This window comes from Apus apus, chromosome 9, assembly GCF_020740795.1.
Source record: "Apus apus isolate bApuApu2 chromosome 9, bApuApu2.pri.cur, whole genome shotgun sequence".
Taxonomy (NCBI): Eukaryota; Metazoa; Chordata; class Aves; order Apodiformes; family Apodidae; genus Apus; species Apus apus.
In genome coordinates this window covers 20,508,139-20,523,931 of record NC_067290.1, presented here as the reverse complement: position 1 = coordinate 20,523,931, position 15,793 = coordinate 20,508,139, and positions in this window count along the sequence as shown.

Here is a 15,793-nt window from a genome sequence, read left to right as displayed (position 1 = left end):
GGTCCTCAGGTCCAGTGCCCAGGGCTGTACCAGGGACCAACCTTCCCCTTTGCAGCCAGAAACCACGGATGGCAAATACTTGGGCACCAGCCAGAGAGAGCACAGGCTGGCTTAATTGGCAGCAACATCCTCTCTGCGTTACTCAATTCTGTGGGACCAAGGTGTGACTTAAATGACGTTTAAGGGGTGAAGAACTGAGGAGAACTACAGAGCTATTAAAGACACCAACCCGTGCCCAGTGGTGCCGCAGCATCACTGCCCGCAGCGAGCGCAACGTGCTGGGGAAGCACAGCTGTGCTGAGAAACAACAAAAAGGGGCACATGAAATCCCACCTGTGCTGCCAAGGGGTGCAGCAGGCTTGGAAAGCCTGGTTTCTGGAAAAATAACTTTGGCTGATAGAGCAGAAGGGCAGCCATGAGCCCCCTTGGTAGGAAAGTTCTCCCCGGTCAGAGCAAGCGAATATTTGTTACTCTCTTTCCCCCCCTCATTTTCCTGTGGCATTTCAGTGGCCAGCCAGGGCTATAAACAATAACAGGGGTTTTATGGCCCAGCTTCAGAGATCTCTCGCCTTCCTTATTGCTGACTCTTTTATTTTTTTCCTACTGGAGAGGGAAGGAAATGAAAGTGGTGGCATTTACAACACAAACACAGCACTAAATTCACCAGAGAAACGCACCTGCCGGGATCCTGGGCTGGAGTCACAAGTGCTGGAAAGTAAGAATGAGGCAACTAAAACAGCAAATGAAAATAATTATTTGTGCTCAAAATGAGAGGAAAGGCATTCTCTAGAAATTTAATAGGTTCACAACCTCAGGTGCAAAACAAAAACAACTTTTAAAAGGGTGCTTCGATGCATACACAGAAAATATATCTAAATAATTCTTAATGATTGGAATCACTACTGTATTTTACTGTGTTAATGCAAACCATACCTTACCCTAGAAGGCTCCTTAGAGCTCGAAGTAAGCTGAGTTTTGTTATTCATTATTTTAGAGCAGTAACAAGCATCTGCTTTTCCTTTTCCACAGCCAAAACCCAACTGAGGCACAGAGGCGGCTGCCTGGGAAGTCCTGGAGCAGCTGGGGCTCCTGGCTGCCTCCCTGGGACCGAGCCCTGCCATGGGGGGAGCACGAGGACCCTGGGGGGACACGGGGATGCAGATTGCTCTTTCCAATTCCAAAGCAAACCAGGCTTCGGCTGGTGTTCTCAGCCACTTCCCAGCCCCGCGGGAATGCTCAGCTCCCGCCGTGCCTGGATTGGAGAAAGGAGCCTGCTCGTTTCCTGCCTTGGGGAAAAAAAAAATAAAACAGGAAAGAAAAACGGGAACGTTGCAGATTTAAAACATTTTCCCGTGGCTGTGCTGAGCAGCTTTGCCCACCCCAGGGCCCGGGGAGCTGCGGGCCGGGGGGTCTCAGCCCGTCCCCGCGGGAGGACCGGAGGATGCTCGCCCGCATCCCTCGGCAGGGGCTGCTGCCGCGTCCGGGAGCTCCGCTGCCCTTCGGCACCGCCATTCCCAGCCACCGCCATTCCCAGCCACCGCCATTCCCAGCCACCGCCATTCCCAGCCACAGCCCCCACCCCCCCAACCACCGCAGCTTCCTAACAGCCAGAGGCTGAAACTGGCAGGAGCAGGCTAACATCATTCGAGAGCTGCCCCAGGGGAGGTTTGGGTTGGGTATCAGGAAGCACTTCCTCATGGGGAGGGTGATCACACCTTGGGATGGGCTGCCCAGGGAAGTGGTGGAGGCACCGTCCCTGGAGGTGTTCAAGGGAAGGCTGATGTGGCACTTAGTGCCATGGCTGATGTTGGTCATAGGCTGGACTTGAGGGTCTTAAGGGTCTTTTCCAGCCTTGGTGATCCTGGGACTCTGTGAAGAAACCCGCAGAGGCGCCCGCGGGAGGAGCCGTGTCCCAGCGCCAGCCCAGCGCTCATCCGTCTGGAAACGCTGAATGAGTGCAAGGGGCTGAGCCCTTTGCTGTCTCTCACAGAATATTTCTACAGATAAACGTGAGGAGGTTGAAAACTTTTCATCTTTGCAGCTTGTTAGGAATACAGATTTCTTAAAAAAAACAAAACAAAAAAAACAAAACAAACAAACAAAACAAAAACAAACAAACAAAAACCACACGGGTCTCTGCAGGGTGTTTTCCTAAGACTGACTTTGCTGCAGGAAAATGCACACCCAGCCCTTTGCCTGCCCTAAGATCGTGAAGCATTTCCTGGATAAGCTTATTCATTATGATTAGGATTCAAAATAACTGATGGAAGGAGGGCTGTGGACATGCACTGTCACACAGACACAGTGCCCCCCAGTCCTCACCAAGACCTGAGCCAGGCTCTTCAAGATCCTTGGGCATCAGGGGTTTGCAAATCATCCCACCTTACCCGGGACATGGTGGCAAAGCTGGAGAACAGAGAGGGGCAGGTCCCCCGTGGGTGAGGATAAGTCCCACCAGTGCACCCCAGTGACTGGTGCTGTGGGACAGATGCAGCCAGCTCCTCACATCACAGCCAGGGCTTGGTATGCTCAGTGCTTCCCCAGGCATGGCCCAGACCATCCATTTCTGCAGAGAAGATAGGCCTACATCATTCTCTGTCCTTTGCACTGCCAAGCAATATATATTAAAATGTTTGAACAGAGAATACTGCAGTAAGTCCAATTTTGATTTCTTTTTTTGCCTTCTGGAAAGTGTAAAAATGAGAAGCTAATATAACAACCAATAAATGATAAAAATTCTGATCTTCCTTCTTTTAAATTGGAGTTTACCTAAGTTACACAAATGCAGCATTTTAGCAGCACCTTTTACACTTCAAAGGATTTCTATGTTTATATTAAAACCTTGATCAGTGGGATTTATTATTTAACTAATTCCATTTGCAGGAACAAACCAGAGATAGACCAGTCTTCATTTCAGTGAGTTTTTCTTTATAGAAGGCTTTCTGTCTGGCAGACAGAGGCAGGGCAACCCTCAGCCACCAAGCCCTACAGCTCATTTTATCCAGCTCCCAGAGCTGTGCCTGAGCATGGGTTTGTAACACTCTGCTCCCCACGCCTCAGGAACACAACTGCTAAAATGACTGAGCGTGGCCCAGCCACACAACCTGACTGACTCCGCAGGGAATCACATCCAGCCTGTGCAGTGCTTGAGGCTTTAATTTGGTACAGAATAAGCAGCACTTAGTGTGATGCACCAACAGCCACCAAGAGGCTGCCTCTCCTGCATAGGTCAACAGGAGCATCCCAGCATCCCAGCCCAGCAGAGCTAGCACTGTACAGCTTTGCTGTAATGCTGTATTTGAGGAAATAAGCAATTTATAGATTTGTCTCTTGCTTGCACTAAGCTTTCTGTGAATGGACACTTTTATTCTGACATAGCAGGTTAGACTTGTAACAATTCTGACTGAAAATGTAAAAAAAACAACAAAAGAACAGAGCAGAAACTAGATAAACCAAAACTTAACACGGGGCAGTCAACACAGCTCAGCATAGTGCAATTAATCTCACTCCACTTGCCAAGGCTATTGTTAACCACAAGCTGGCCTGTTAACCTAGTTTCCCAAGCAGGTTGTCAAGAACACCTGAGGGAATGGACTGCGGACGTTCCCTGAGGCTCAAGTCACCCCTGTGCACATGATCAGGCTTCCTCCACTGCTGGATGACCCAAGAATATTTTGTGATGAAACACTAATGCCTCATTGTTACCTTGGTCATAGTTTACCTCCTGGGAAGGACTCTTCAGGCAGGATTTGCCCATGGAAAAGCTGTGCACACGCTGAAGTCCTTGCACAATGGGCCTGGGAGGTGGGACGGCACTCGTTCCCTTAGTCATTAACAAATGTTTCCCTTGTCCTTGAGCTCTTCCTATTAGATACACCCCTGTCTCCTGCAGAAAGAAAGCTTGACCTTTTCTATAGAATTAAGAGCCAATTTATTGCATATTTTAAATTCATAATGAGATCAAAAAGGATAATGCTACGATGACCTGGAGATCAGCCCAAGACATGAGAGATAATTGTATCCTTAATTGTGATGCCTAAATTAAATTCCTTTTGCACCCTGTGTACTCAGATTATACATGCAATGCAGGCCTGGGGTGCCTGTGCTCAGTAACACCCCCTGGCAGCTCCTGCAGGAGCAGGGGCCTCACCTCTGGCAGGGTTCAGGTGATCCCTGCATGTCCACACTCCTCACCAGCTTACAGACACATCCCATGGTCTTCACTTTCTGCTCCCAACAGCCACTCACTGGTGCAGTCACTTGTGCCAGAGCCACCCAATCCCAGCTGGGGACAGCTGCGTTTCATGGAGTCATGGATTCATGTCTCATCATTTGAGAGCAGGCTCTAAAACAGAAATCCAGCCCACTGGTGACACCAAGCCTCTTGCCCTTTCCTTGTTTCATCCCTCTGCTTCCTCGGTTGTCCTGCACCTCCCCAGTTGCTTGCAGGACAGGCACCACATGCATGTGTGCAGTGAGGTCTCAGTCCTGCTTGGGACTGTGAGTGCTGCAGGGTGACAGCCTGGTGGCTTTTCACCCATCAGGAATCCATCAGTGGCTGCCTGCCAGCTGACAGTAGCAAAGTGGTATTTTGAAGCCATTCATACCGGATGATTAGCTAATACTTGTTGAGCCAGCAGTGTGAAAATGAGATTATTTGGCTTCGTATGGAAGCCAACCCTTTAATCAATGTGCTTTAGTTCATGAAACTCATATTGAATTCCTAAGTATAACAATAACTGGTGGAGATTAGGGTGCTGTACCTGACAGCTCACAACAGCTTTACAGTAATAGGGCTGGGGTTTGAACAGCCTTTCAAAAACAGCCCACTGCTACCCTCCCAAAGAGAAGCAGATCTAAGAACATTGTTATTTTTAATGTTTTTACTATTGATCATTTGCATGAGAGCAGATACAGCAAGGACCTATTTGTCCTGGAAGGAAAACCTCCTCCCCATCAGGGGAACAGGACCAGAGTGACTCCAGCAGCACATCCTTCACACCACATGTTCTCCTGCAACTTGTCATAAATCCCTGGTGACAGGAATTACTTGGCTTCTTCCAGAAACTTGGCTTTCACTGACCAAACCTCCCAGGAGTTAAACCCCAACGCCAGAGAACTATGGTTGCTGCCTTGGCTGCTGACAGCCAGAGCTGGACCAACCCAAGCATTCCTGCAGAGCTTGGGGTGACATGAAAACCTTTCAGACCGTCTCCCATTTGAGTCCATTAAGTGGCTCCTTTTGTTCCATAGGACAGAACAGTGTCCTTACTGGTTATTACTGTGGCTTCTCTGGGACCCAAAGGGGACGTCAGTCTTGAAGCAACTTCTTTGCAGAGGGAGTAGAAGCATCCTTTTTCCTCCTAGGACAGAAACACTGGTTTCCTTAACCCACCCCCATTCCCAGCCAGCAACACACCGACTGGTGTCAACGATCCTTTGGATGAGAAGCTGCTTCTGTCCAACTTTTCTTTCAACGGGGTTTGAGGGTTCAGCACAGGACTGCTTTAAGAGTCCCAGCTGCAGGGAAGCCCTCAGCATTGCTGCCAGGTCCTACCTCATCTTCAGCATCAAAGCAAAGAGGTGTGTGTTGTGCCAATTCCTGCGTCATTCTAGGTCGGTGACGGGGACACCAGTCACTGGCAGTGAGGGGCAGGAGCACTGCTCACAGTCAGCTTGCCCTCCATCCACAGGTTGCTGTGAAAGGGGGATAAATACACTGATAGGCCTGTTATACTGGTTTTTATACATTATTTAGAAGTAGTTAAGAATTTAGAACTGTTCTAAGCACCAGCAAAGGTGAAGAGCTCTCAGCGCTCAGAGCTCTGAGCCGCCAGCTGCTGGTCACGGGTTTTACTGTAAATAGCTTATGGATTTGCTGAGCTCTCTAACCTGCAAAAACAATTGATCACTTAATAAAACCATTAATGTGAAGTGCAACTTCAAGTTGTTAATGTGAATAGGAAAACATATTTAAACTTTGTAAGAAGGCCCAATTAAAGACAGAGGAGACGTAACAGCATGTGGCTGCCTTTCTGGTACAGGCAATTCAAAGAATAAAGATACAACATTAAAATGAATAATATATGAGCTACCTCTTGCATATGCCAGATTCCAAGCTCACACTAGTAGGCAGCCAACTAAAATCTACTGATTTGCATCCATTTACACCTTTGCAAGGGGCTTGGCCCCAAACAAATGCACAGAACTTTCCACTCCCGCTCTCATGGTAGCAGGAGCGCTGGGGTAGATGAATGAGCTGTGTGAGGACTTCTGAGGTCAGGCAGAGCCTGGAGGGAGCTGAAATGAACCTGCCAGGTGAGAAGAGAAACCAACAGGGGGGTGACAGCCAGGGAGGGGTGATTGCTTGTGTAAGTAGTTACAGACTAGAATACATGTATAAAGATGGGGTAAGTTTGTCTTTCCTTACACAACGGCACCTAGGTAGGGAAAGGAACACTTCTTTACTGGAAATACAGCCATAAAGGCTCAACAAAGGTATGATAGTGTCTCACAACCCTGCTGGCAGGGCACGGGGGGGTGGAGTGGGGGATGTGAGACCACAGGTGATGCAGTTGCAACACACAGGAACAGGAGCTTGGCCAGCTGAGAGAGGAACCCATTTCATCTCCTCCCCACATCCAGGCTCAGCCTCCCATTACCCTGTGGCCACAGCATTGCCCCCTGAGGCAGCTGTGCTCCACCTAAACCTGGGAACACAGGAGTAACAGGTTTAGCAGGAGAAGCAGGAGCCTGGCATTGATCAGCACTGGTGGAAGCCAACAGAGCTGACACCTGTCACCTGCTGAACATTCGTCCCCCTGAGCGGCCCGTGCAGCCTGTGGGCACAGGGAGCTCCATCCCTGCCCTGCACTCTCACCTTCTGCCACTCACACCTTCACAAATGCCTTGAGGAGTTGTGCAAACTGCAAGCAAAAATTCCACAAGCTGTCCGTTTTCTACTCAGAATTGCATTTTTGTTCATCTTCTGTATCCAAAAGATGCCTTTTATACCCCCTGTGGTGGGAGCACACACAGCCCCGTGTGTCACACGTTTCCACCCACATGGACTAATGAGAAATCATTGAGATGGAAACACCCAGATCGTATCTTACAGCTAACTGGGTGAACAGCTGAAACCTGGAATAATAAACCTGGAAGCAACATACAAAGAAGGATGAATATCAAGTAAATTAAAATGTTTGCAGGAGGAAAAATAAATCACTCAGACAATTACCATTTAAAAAAAAAATAATAAAAAAGCCCAAAGTTTCTAGCTCAAAGTTCAGCTTCTGTAGAGGAAGATTAAATCAAAGCAGAAAACAAGATTGGTGGTTGTAAAGAGCAGAGAAATCTGTTCTAAATCAGATAAAGAGGCTGAGGTCCCCGGGAGGATGCCCTCTGGGATCATTCACCCACCGCAAGGAGGAAATAATTGCTTTAGAGGAGGTCACTGCAGAGCACTCCAAAGCCCATTCAACAACACAAACCGCATGAAAATGTGATGGGCCATCAGCCCAGGCAGCCCGGGTCTCCTTTGCACAACCCGGCACCAGAAGAGGGAAGGCACAGGTGGCAGCAGAAGACAAAAGGCAGGTCAGGGCTGCTCGGGACCTGGGGCTCCACCTGGGAACCCCACAGTTCTCAGCAGCATCGTTTCTTCCCAGCTGCTTGCAAAGCCCCAAAAAGGTATATTTACTGAAGCTGCAAAACCAAGCAGCAGATCTGCTGGGTAATTCACCACACCCCACAGCCTCCAGATCTGGGCAACAAAACGCTGCTTCAGCCTTGAGCCCTCTCTCTTGCAACACCATGTGTAAAAGCACGAACATGAGAACTGCTCCCTAAACGGCCAGCAGAGATGCCACTTCATTCCGGGGGCAGGGTTAGACACACACGCACCTGCAGCAATGTTGTCTCACTTTGGCCCATCTGCATTTGCCACGACAAGAGAAAAATCATCTTTTTCACCAGCTTTGAGTACTTCATTCCCCTGACCTTGACCGCCAGCTCCTGTCCCCACGTGTTCACTTTAAAGAAATCTTTTGAGTCTACAGAGGAGCAGCTCCAGCCAAGTCTTCTAAGACATGAGCTTCTTCATTGATCTCACTGCATTATAAATAATTTCCATAGAAACTGGAAATATTCCCTAAACCAACAGAGGCTTCCTTATTTCCAGCAATTATCTTAAGGTCTGATTTGCATTTTAAATGTCACCTGTATAAATTAAAACTGTTTACTGCTAACACTGTCATTACTCTGAGGCATCTGGCACTAGCCAGCTACAGACAGGTTTTGTTTCCTCCAGAAAGCTCCACCACAAGAACATCCCCTGAAAGGTTCCTCATGACACCAGTGCTGGCCCTTCCTGCAGGCACTTCAGCTGTAAAACATCCCATTTTTCCCTGGCTCCTTGTCAGCTCTGGCAGTACAAATATTGCAGAGTGTCACTTGGGTTACATTTTGAAGCTGCAGATTGAGCAGCTGATCTTCACTTGGGAAGGACACAGAAGCAACCACAGTCTCCGGGATTCTCAGGATTGTCCTTCAACTATTTTTTAGGTTATAAATACAATTTTTTATTCTACTGAACTTCTGTGACACCCAGAAGGTCTTCTCATCTGAAAAGTTTGAAAGCCATTTCACTAAAATAAATTGGGTAGCCGAGAGGCTGTGCCCCTAACAGACAGCTGTCAAACTGGCTGTCTCCCAGTTCAGATTGGAAGCCCTGTTCCAATCCATGGTGCACGCAGGTCAGGTACACCTGGAATTACATCCTGTTCCTTGCCAGCCAGACTCCTCTCACCAGATCTGGCTCATGGAAAAACTACCTCTGATCTCAAAAGGCAAGCTGTTCCCTGAAATCCTGCTGTGCTCAGAGCAGTGCTCTATAAATTTCAGGTGTGGGAAAACAGAGCCCAGCCATGTCTTCCTAAGAACAAGCCCCAGTGGTGCTTTGCAGTTACACAACAATAATTGCTCAATTATTATTCTGGTTTTTCCACCCTCCGGAAAATCCTGACTGTTTTACCTGTCTGCACCCAGGACTGAAAACTGAAGAGGAGCTGCTAAAATCACTAAAAATTGGGAGGGGACAAAAGACACTTTCCTTAAATATTCACAAACTAAACCTTCCTATTAAAAACAAAACAAAACAACAAAACCAGAAACACTGAAGATCTCTGAGACCTTCCCAGGAGGTCTGAGACCCCCCTTTGCATCCAGATGTGCATTGGACACAAAATGTTCCCCCTCTCCTTCCTGCAAAGCAGCAGCAAGGCTTTCTCACCTCTCCTCCCAGCTGCACACGAGGTATCAGAGCCCCACAAGGTTACCAGCTGGTGTCCTTCAGCATCATTGTTCAGCAAAATTATTATTCCAAGGAAGTTGATGAAATTATTATTTTGTCCAACTTTCCAGTTCAGCTTAGAGATCAATCTAGGTGAACTAATTTCATCTCCCTAATGATTAAATGCTTCATATTAATATAACCCTGAGAAGGCAAGTTCAAGCAGCCTGTTTTTCCATTCCCTGGAATAATTAGATCTTGAGAATTATATTGTACCTCCTTGGCTTTTTCATTATTTCTCAAAAAAAGCTTTCCTGCACCTTCTGTCAGCAGCTGTTCTCACAGGCAAAACAGCATTTAACGTGGGGTTTACAGAGTAAATACATGGGAAAAGCAACGACAAGCAAGGCTCAGGGACATGAGGCAATTGACACCAGCAGAGCCAGGACACAGTCAGAAACCTTCTCCCTTCTGCAGCAGCACATTGGAGAATAACCCAAGCCCAGGCTGTTTTCTTTGCCATGGAAGATATCAAGAGATCTTGCCAAGCAGAAGACAACTTTGGATAGCTAGGACCTCAGAGCACAGCACTGCTGGTCTTGCAGGGAGGAAGGGCAGAGCACAGGCTGGGAGGACTCAGGAAAGCCATCATCAGTGTTTTCAGGAGTTAGGGAAATTAATCACATGTGAGATTACTAGAGCTAATGAAGATGCTGTAACGAGCTGGAGGCTGTGGGGACCAGCACAGAGCAGACACTTCTCCACCTACAAACACTCTGGACCTCCAGCTCTGCACAGACCACAGTGCCCTGGACAAGCCTGGAATGAAGCATCATCACCACCACATTAAACACAGCCCAAGGCAGCAAAGTGGTTTCCTTTTACCCCAGCAGTGGTGGGGCTGCCAGCACCCAGCCTTGACCATCCCGGTCAGGCAGAGAGCAAAGAAGGGCAAGGACAGCAAGGAGGCTCTGCAGAGTGGTGCTGCTATGCTTAAAGAAAAAAATAATCACATTTGTGTTATCTTTTTAAGCTATTAGAACAGATACAGAAGTTGTTAATTATGCCTTTGTTTCCTTAGAGGGCTCTCAGCTCAATTAATTTGTATAATGCACTGAGGTTGCAGTTCAATCTTAATGACAAGGTCTCCCTTCACATACCACTGGTTCCAGCCAGCACTTAATTTTAATGATAGTTAAATGAGGAAATGACAGTTATATACTGCACACACTCTGCTCAGGAAGCACAGCGTGAAATTTCCACTGTGATTTACAGCACTGTAGATCTTATCTCTCTGACATGAAGCTCTGGTGGTGTGCAAGTTAATTGCACTGATTTCTGTGAAGAAATATTGCCCAGGCCTTGGTGGGAGCTGCTTCCTCTCGCTGCTGTCCACATGGAGCCCTCCCACAGCACACATCTCGACTTGAGACATCACGCGCCCGCATTTGTGCTGCCCTGTAAGCCCAGGGTTTCTTAATAACTTCAGTGTGCAGAAAACACTACTGACAGTTGGGGAGTTTTTCTTTCAGTAGTTCTGGGATTAAACCCGTGCATAGAGATAGGGGAAAAGCAGGGCAGAAATCCCACTTTTCCTGTGAATTGTCACATGGAAGAGAACATTAGGGTATATTGGTCATCATGGCCTCAAGCCTGTTTTGCATGACTAGGACAAAACCAGAAGAATAAATATATATACACATATCTCCAATATTTACTTATGCTCAGTTTAAAAACTTTTAAAGTCAATTTTTTGCTCCAGCAGTAACAGGGAAAGCTGCTCCCTACACGCAGGCTTCTGGGCTTAAACGGCACCACGTGTGGTTCTCACAAACCAGGACTGGCACAAATGGCAAGAGCCCAGAGCTAGAGGAGCCTTATCACTTGCTACCTTGCTGATAAAACACCATTTTATATAAATATATCCCCACTACACGACCCACACGGGCACGCATGTTTCCACCACAGGAGCCCACCCCAAACTGCAGCCTAACCAGAGGTGAACTCTGCTCCATCTCACTGTATAACACCCCCTCAGATGTTTATGTTTCACTTACCTTTCATTTTTACTGTTACTACAAGGCAATGCCACTTTCATAACCGTGCATTCATTCTCACTTGAGCTGCCCCTCCAGGAAAGTACACTGGAGAACCTGAGAAGCAAAGATCAACCACACACTCTGGTTCCAGGGGTGAGCTCACTGCTCCAACAGCCTGGAAGCTGCAGACACAAGTCAGGGCTGCTCATAGCCACAGAAAATAAGGGCAGACCACAAAGCTTCACCAGCAGGGAAACAGAAATAACCACGAGTGGGGCTCAAGGGGAGTCAGAGCAGTGCCCTGGGGAGGATCACAGTTTGCTTCTCTCTTCAAGAAGGATTGCACAGGAACAGATTTTAACTCAACCTCCTGTCAAGTGTTTCCTCCAAAGGCCACTCTCTCTGTTTGCACATCACACTGTTGAGTGCAACTGAAACAACATCCTCGTGACCAGGTTTTCTGTTCTTTTTTTCAATATTTGAGTGAAATACAATGGGTCACACTGACATTTTCTTAACAACCCCTCAGCTGTGGCATGTCTGCTAGTGTCACCACACCCCTCCCCTTGGAACCAGCACTTCCCCAGCAGCACCAGCAGCACAAAAGCATCAGAAGCACTTTCGTGTCTAGCTTATCCCCAAAGTCTCTTCATTCACCTCCCCAGAAAATAAACCCCTCCTGCTCTCAAGCTGGACTTGATATTTAGAAAGCAAATTATAAAAGGCCCAAGAATCAAAAGTAAGCGTGTAATAACTGGTGTAATTTGGGAAGGGAAAGTGGCTGCAGAGCTGGGAATTAAAGCTCCTTACAGGGCCCAGGAGCTGCCAGAGGAGCAGGAGCCACCTGAGACTCCACAGCAGCTCCCAACATTTCCTTCTGCTCAATGACTGTTGCTGGAAGTGCAAAGTAACCTTTTCTTTTCGACCAAGAGAAGCACCAGCAAGAAGACCTCATGGCACAGACTTCAGAGAAGCCCTTAAGCTAATACTGAGGTTCAGAACAGCGTTTAAAAATCATAACCTCTAAATTAAAAAGGCAAGTGTACTCAACCTCCAGTATTGATTAAACCCCACAGCTTTATCACCAGGTAATTGCTTCACAATCAGCTTTTCAGCAGCAAAAGCCTCCCACTTCCCAAATAGGAAATGTTAATTTCAGGGTTCTGCTAATTGCTGGTGTTACTGCTGCATTACAACAGCAACCCAGCATCTCCTCAGGCCAGACACTTCTTCTGGGCTTCAGTTCCATTAATTCCCCCATTTCCAGGTGACAAAACCTACACACTCCTGTCCCTGCTGTGCAATCCTGCACTTACACTGCTCTGCACTCCCACCATCTTCCTGACATGCCTGAAAAAGCTGCGGAAGAGAAACAGGTCCTGGGGAATGCTGTGCTCCAGCCCTTCTGGCCAAGGCACCTCCAGACAGTGTTCTGCTGTTGGGGCTGACAGTGACACACAACAGACCAAGAGACTCAGGAGCATTTCCACATGTCCTCAGTTGGAGCCCTCAACACAAGAAGGACATGGAGCTGTTCAAGAGAGTCCAGAGGAGCCACAGAGATGTTGGGAGGGCTGGAGCAGCTCTGCTCTGGAGCCAGGCTGGGAGAGTTGGGGTGTTCAGCCTGGAGAAGAGAAGGCTCTGGGGAGAGTCGTGTCCTCAAAGAGTACTTGGGTGTCAGAAAGGTCAGAAATTCCTTACCTTGACAGACCAAAGGCACCAACACCCTGTTCTCCCAAGCAGTGACAACAGCAGCAAATCCCCACACTGGAGTAAGTGGCATTGGAGGAGATGGACCCATGGAAGGACTTTCCCTCAGTGCAACCACAGGGCAAACGACAGTTTTCAGCAGTCTTACACATGCATTAGTTATTTATATGCATTTTTATACATTTCTTAATTAATCTGGGTTTCTTAGCAAAAAGCATTGGATCTGTGGTGATGACATTAAGAGCTGCAGCACTTCAGCATCACTGTGGCATTTTTATCCAACAGAGCAGCCTACCCAGCAATAATATCTTTTGTTTTGAGGTTCTGTGATAACTAGTGACACAATTACAGTAATTTATGCAATGATGAGGGGTTTAATTGTTACTTTGCAGTCATTTACCTTTATTTTAACACTAAGAGGGCTATAGCCAAAGATAATTACTCAGAAATAAATGTCAAGCTGCCTAATGTGTTGATTATTACTTTTTTATGACCTACAATATTTTCCCTTTGCACTGCCAAGGTTCCAGTACAGTCAGAAGCAAAACCACCTGCTGACAGCAAAGGGGACATAGTTTGGAAGACCTCATGCAGTGTCACCAAGATTATTTTCCTCAGACCACCCATATGGCAAACTGTAGCACCAGAGGAAAACAAACCTTGTCTTGTTAGAGCTTAGAAATGCCATCTCCCTCTGGAACGAGCAGTGATAATGACAAACCCCCCTCCCCAAGCACCTGAGCTCCAGGGTTGGAAACACTCACTGAGGTCAGGGACCACGGGCAGAGGAGGGATCCTGTGTCTGCACCAATGATTCATGTCATGGCTCCCTAGGGATGAACATTAGAGCTGGTTTGACTTCTGGGGCTGGAACACTGATACAGCTTCTGGTTTTCACTCATTTTCATTGTTTGTGTTTGTTGTGTGTTTTTTTTCTTTCCATGCTGCACCCACTTATATCTTTTTAATTATCTTTTAAACAGAGATTAGAGCCTCCTCCTTCCCTCAAAACCAATTCAGCTGCAAGCTGCTTCTCCAGAAGTCAGCCAGACCACAGGCTCAGCCTAAGGAGTCTCCTGCAACACTTACCCACCATGTCACCTGGGTGCCCCTCTGTCCCCAGGGAAAACAAGCTCTGGATTTCCAAACCTGGAGTCCTTGTGCAGCTGTTGGTCACTGAGCCCCTCTCCAAAATCCCTCCATGTTTCTGAGCTACCACCAAAAATGCTTTGACACAAGAGGGTGAAGCACAGTAGAAAAGATCCCCTGCACTCTGTCAGTATTAAAGCCTCAAAACTGCTCCTGCAAGGAATTCACTGAACTGTTATCCCAGCAAATCCCAGGGAAAGCCCCAGGCAGGAGGAAGACAAGGCCAAGGAGATACCCTGCAAAACAGAGGCTTGTTTAACTGCATCCCTCCTCTGACCCAGGGAGCAGCACCACTCCAGCCAGCTCTAACCCTTTCAAAACCTCCAGGGACCAAAGTAAAGACACAGCAGAGAACAGCGGGTCAGGGAGGGGATGGAGGGTGCGTTCAGACTGTGCAAGTTCTTCAAAATTTGGTCTTTTTTGCAGCATACCCTTGGGCTGGAGGCAGGTGTGGTGCCCAGGGTGCTCAGCCCCAGGGACAGGACCAGCTCTTCCCCTGTGGATGAAGCTTTCTTTCTTTTCCCTATGAAAACTGGTATACATGGTATCAGACTGGACTTTTTTGAATAGTAATACAAAGTGTCTGGAACAAATTGATTTTGCTGCTCCTGCATTTATTATGCAGGAAGAGGTGTCCCTAATTAGATAATATTAGATTTCTTGGCTCACACAAAGCAACTCGGAAATAAGACTCTCATTATTGATGGGACAAACCATACAAAGAAACTGAGCAGGGTTTAATAATGCAGAAAAATATTAAAAGCAGAGAGGTTTTAATTCTTAATAAGTAGATCCATGGGTTTCATTAACCAGTGTTCAAGATTATATTTTTTTTTTAGGGTCACTTTTATTACCTAATTAATTAAAGCCTGACCAATAAGATAGATTAATCTAATGGAATCACATCTTGTATTAATAGCAACACTAATTAATCACAAAACAGAAACATTCCTCACTTGCTGAAGAGAAATCTTTCTGCTGTTCAGCTGGAGAGATCATTGAAAAAGCAAAGGAAAGGGTGGGCTGAGCATGGTTTTCTTCCCCAAAACATGGTTTGAGGGGAGCTGGGAGGAGAAAGTAAAGCTGTGGCTCTGCCAGCGAGCGGGATGCGTGAGATGGGCAGTGACACACGTGTGACATCGTGCCCTGCCATCACACAAAGGTCCAGCATCAGCCAGGGCAGATGGACACAGCCAGCTCAGCCAACCAAACCCAGCCCCACAAAAGCCCCTCTTCTCTTGCCAACAGGCAGGCAACCAAAATGAGCATCCATCCCCTTGGGGCCCTGGGAACCACAGCACAGGTGACAGTGACATTGCTGCTGTGCCTGCTGGGGTCAGTGCATGCTGCCAGACAAGGCCCAGCTCCCTTCTTTACCATCACACTGATCACTATGTCACCTCCTTGGTTCAAAAAGTTCTGGGGCTCATTTGTGCTGTGCCAGTGGCCAAACCAATCCAGGTGCAACAATCCTTCAAACCCAATAACCGTGTGCCAACAGAACAGAAAGGCTACATTTTTCACATGATGACTGCTATTCTTCTCAGAGCATTTTCATTTCTGAACTTGAAAATATAGCACCTTCCACCTCCTTCCTCAGCCCCAT